At 43.9% G+C, this 4,722-nt stretch overlaps 1 long non-coding RNA gene across 1 annotated transcript; it reads right to left on the bottom strand.

Moving 5' to 3' along the window:
- Positions 1-889: 889 nt before the first annotated feature.
- On the bottom strand, positions 890-4,057 carry LOC140212858 (uncharacterized). The gene is made up of 2 exons (XR_011889818.1): positions 3,897-4,057; positions 890-1,093 (listed from the first exon to the last, which is right to left on the bottom strand). It is a non-coding gene; the product is annotated as an uncharacterized lncRNA (long non-coding RNA).
- Between the last annotated feature and the right edge of the window lie 665 nt (positions 4,058-4,722).

Below are 4,722 nucleotides of genomic sequence, written 5' to 3'. Positions count from 1 at the left end.
CAATGTGGCCAGCGCAATTACTATTGAAAGAGCTGAAAACAAGTACAGGTCACCGTATGCTTTGTCATCTAAAAACGCGTACCTGAGGTTTTATGAAGGTGGTGGGTTAATATTAAGTTTACAGAAAGCGATCACTAAGTCCATGACTTATGTAAATCACGAACTACGCATTCATTTAATAAAGAATGACGCGAATTTCGGTTTCGAATCTGTTTTTTGGATGCGTAGTAGTTTCGTACAGTTTAGGTTTGACATGCGATCGCGCGTCGACATCGGACGCTATGGCACACTCGTGCCTTCTGTGCCACCGAAGCCCCGAAGTGCCCAGGCATATACCTTCACATGTAAGTAAACGAATGTATCTCCTTGTTGAGAATATCACGCGAGTAGGCAGCTCTTGTGGGGCATCACAATCGTTTGAGAAGCGTCACAGTAGAGCATTTTTCTACATGCGGAGCGGCGTTTTTATTTGCAGGTTTCCCTTCAGTAGGAAATTGCTGGACAGGTGGACCAGCGCACCGGAATTGTACTGGCGAAGCCACAAGCAACTCAAAGAATCTGTTTAATTGTTGCACTTTGAACAATCATGCTTCTACAAAGGCCACAGCAGAAAAATAGCCTGATGCCGAGTATTTCTGTGCCACGAAGTAATCAAGAGGCGAGTGCCTAATGCGTACGAAATCGAGTGCATCGAGACTTAGAACGACAGAAAGCTGAGCTAGTTGGTAAGGATTCATTATGCAAAACAGAGGTGAGGCGTGCAGACAGGACACAAGAGTAGAGAAGTGGGTGGCGCTCGTGTTGCATGTTTGCTTGTAAATACTCTATTCTTGTGTCCTGTCTGCACGCCTCACCTCCGTTTTGCATAACGAGTGTATCAACCCACATATTAATAGCGTAGGCGTTTTATTAACTGTGCAATATTTTCAACACTTCCTTGCATGCCATTTCATGTGGAATATCTTTTTTGGTCACAAATTTGTGCAGCGAATCTATTTGCATGATCGACTTCGGGCCTGTAGGTCCGTTCACTTGCACTTGATGCTGAGTCTTTTACATGTATTTATAAACTGCAGATATGCACATCAGATCCCTGCGAGCATTTTCAAAATTCAGTTATTTTAGACAACAGGCACATATGCAATACTGACATAATCTCAAATACCACTAAGCAGCTGGGACACATTTTTGTTGACCATACTCGCAGGTAAAATAAGTAGATTATGTGGACAGCTCCAGCTCATTTTCCTTAAATCAGTGTGTACAAGGGGTATGCAAAAATAATTTTTTTCTCGCGCACCGATTCTTTTGCTGTATAAGCAAGAGAACCCACCACGTTAGTGTAACGTATCTTGTACATCACACTAATAAGTGCTTTAATTTACCAAGTGAGATGAGTTACTTTTATGGATCATTCAGTCATATCACACTGCAAGCTGCATTCATCAATCTTCAATTGGATTTCGCATGAAACATGTTTCCCTTTTATGCAGATATGCAATGGCAAGCCCTTCCGTGTGTTCCAAAGGTAAAATTTAAGCTCGAAATTAAAGAAGACATTTCTAGTCAGAAACAAGCAAAAATGGTGAATGCAGAGTATCAGAAGCCCAAGGTACAGAAATTATGAGAAGTGTCAAATGATTTTAAGGAAAGAATGGTATTTGAAGATGCAAGATTCTTTAGTGGAAATCAAGCAAGTCAGTATCGGTAGAATACTCTGAGAAATTATGCGAGTAATGGGATAGCACACAATGGGTCAGGAAATGCGTTGTTTTTCTGAAAAACTAAAGCTGATGACTGTCATATCATGAGTCACTTTAGCATCATGAGACTGCTGTTTGATAAATTCAGAAACAAACCAAAAAGCAAGCCATGCAAAAATTAAAAAAAACTATTTAATGATGCTCTCTCCACACTGGGATAAATAATAAGAAACGGATCACGTCTAATGTGGACATATCAGACACCTTGTGAAACACTAAAGGAAAAATTCAGTTTCGAGCTATGGCACTTGCCGCATAGATGTGGGGGGCCTTGCATCAATAGTAATAGTTACCACTGCATCTAGAAATTTAAAGCATTCATGCAGACAAGGATGATTCGTTATATTTTTGGCTACCACTTCAAATGCCTCCACGAAGTGTTACAATGCTGCACGCAGCCATACTAAGGATCTCACAGCAACACTTGCAGGTAAACAGCAAAAGCAGTCAAAGTGCTGGTGTATTATGGACACTAGCTTTGAAAACTTTTCGGCAAGCACAGTGCAAGAAGCAGACGTAAGAACTGCATTTATTTCCATAATTCCCCATTTGAATGGCCTTTTCTTTTTGCTTAGACAATGCCTACGCCTAGCTACAGCAGCTCCCTCATACAGACTCCGCAAGCCAAGAGGCCGTGGAGGCAAATGCAGGTAAGAGGCAAGAAGAAATAGCACTGGTATCGACATTCATCTAATTTCTTTCTTCTTTCGTTTAGGCAGCCAGCACACCTCGAACAGCCACCTTGACTGCGGGTGTGTCACCCTAGTCGCCAAGGAAACATTTGAGGGAAAGCGACAGGCAATGTGAACAGCCACTTCTCTATGTAAACGATACTCTTTCTCACGGATGACTCCTACGCCTCGCCACGCCAGTATACTTGTGCACAAAGAGGCCGCGGAGGCACGTGCAGGTCAGAGGCAAGAAGCAGTGGTACTGGTGTCGACATTCACCCAATTTCTTTTTCTTACACTGAGGCAGCCAGCACACCTTGAACAGCCACCTTGACTGCGGGTGTGTCAGTAGATTCCTGTTGTACATATGCTCATAATAAACTTCATTAAACTTGAACTTGATAATAAACTTGAAGGCACATGGGACATTGATGCATTGTTTTTTTGAACATTTATTGCACACATACAATATATGTTATACTTTGCAGTGCTACAGAGCGTATTTTGAAGCTTCCCCCTATATTTTGCACCTTTAATTACGTATGTGTTGTGTGGCCCTCAATTCAGTTCATGTTGTAACAGATGTTTTGTCTGTGTATCGCACATTGGCTTAAGCTCGTGATATCCACATACTTCTCTCACATATACAAAATAAAGTTCTATGTAGTCCTCAGTGCTACAAAAAAAATGAAAGTAAACAATCCGATCGTGGAATTGTGTTTATTACAGTCATTCCTATGACAGTTACTGACAAGTTGACAACTTGAACTGGTCAATCCGTCCATAGCCTCCTCTATTTTTCAAAAATAAAGGAGGCTATGATCCATCATGGCAAGGAATTGTATGTGTACATAAAAAAAGGGGGGTGGGGTATGTGTGTGTGTTTGTAGTGGGGGGTACAACAGGATTAGGGCGGTACGAAAAAAATGTACCAACACCGTCCTCTAGACCCTTTCCGTTAAGGTACCGTAACAAAGCGCATTAATATGATGAAGTTCATACAACCAACTCTGATATTACTACACACGCCAGGCGACGCGAGCTACACTTGCCATGACGCATTCGCGACTGCACCGGATGCCCTCCATATTATTCTCATTAATCGTGCTAACTGCACCGAGGCAAAAGAAAAATCATGGGCGCAGGTGCCTTTAAAGTATCTCGACCTTGCGAGGCACTGCTGCGCGTGCCAGGGGAGCTGTCCGTGCGAACACTCCCTGGCACACACCTGCCTCGGCGGCCCCAACCTACATACCGTTCTGCTTCGAGCTTTGATCCCCCCACTGTCCCTTGGGTGCCCTGGAGTTCCTGCGCCGCCTGCTTTATTATAATCTCAGGTGCTCTCCTGAGACTTCCGTTTGTCGGCTACATGTGCCCTACAGCTGGATCAGTACTTATAATAATAAAGAAACCCGATCTATCGTCGCTACGATAGATCGTGAAAGCGGCTTTTGCAACATACCGCGCCCGTGCGAAGAGAATTACGGAACGCCAACGAAGAATCTGACCACAGCTTCGAGCTCGTAACCTCGTCGAGTACGTGACACTCCTGCAACAGGCATGACCGCTGAAAACCGCATACCGCCGGAAACTTCAACAGGATCATCCCTCGGTTGCATAACTGCCACCTACCTGTACGGCCAACATGGACCACACCCACACCTTCCCGCAACATAGAATAAAGAAGCAACTTATAAAGCCCAAACACACGGCTGCACGCACACATCACGATACTACTAGCGAGGCGCCATGCTGCTACGCTGCTACGGTTGCCGGATTAAAACTGACTCCTGTCACCAAGTCTAGCAAGCGTCTCAGGAGCTGGCAACTTCGGCGCGTAGCAACATGGCGGCGCTCTTGCGGTTCCCGATTTCAATGCATGGGCCCTATGGGTAGCTTGTCCTCTAGAGTCAGTATAGTAACTCTATGATGGAATCTACGGAGCGCGTGGATGTCAATTCCGAAACTTTATGGGTATAAAGTTCTCATAAACTTTTGATGTGAAAGGTACATTGACATTTCCAAACGTGTGCTTTAGGTTTTCAATTGCGGAACTTTGTAAGTTTAATTTTCCCATAAATATTTCACGCCAAAGGTGCATTAACTTTTCCAAAGTCGTACATCGGGTCATACAACGAGACAAGCCAAATCAACACACTATTAGACAAGTTGACAAAGCCCGCAGCGAGGTCCGATGAGACGAAGCGTTGTGGTGGTTCATTCGTGCCGTCATGTCACATAAAAAATATCACATCTTTTTTTTTCACCTGCAGTGCGCCAAAGCATCC

Source organism: Dermacentor andersoni, chromosome 8 (assembly GCF_023375885.2).
Source record: "Dermacentor andersoni chromosome 8, qqDerAnde1_hic_scaffold, whole genome shotgun sequence".
In the NCBI taxonomy this organism is placed as follows: domain Eukaryota; kingdom Metazoa; phylum Arthropoda; class Arachnida; order Ixodida; family Ixodidae; genus Dermacentor; species Dermacentor andersoni.
This window is presented reverse-complemented; position numbering and strand designations above follow the sequence as displayed.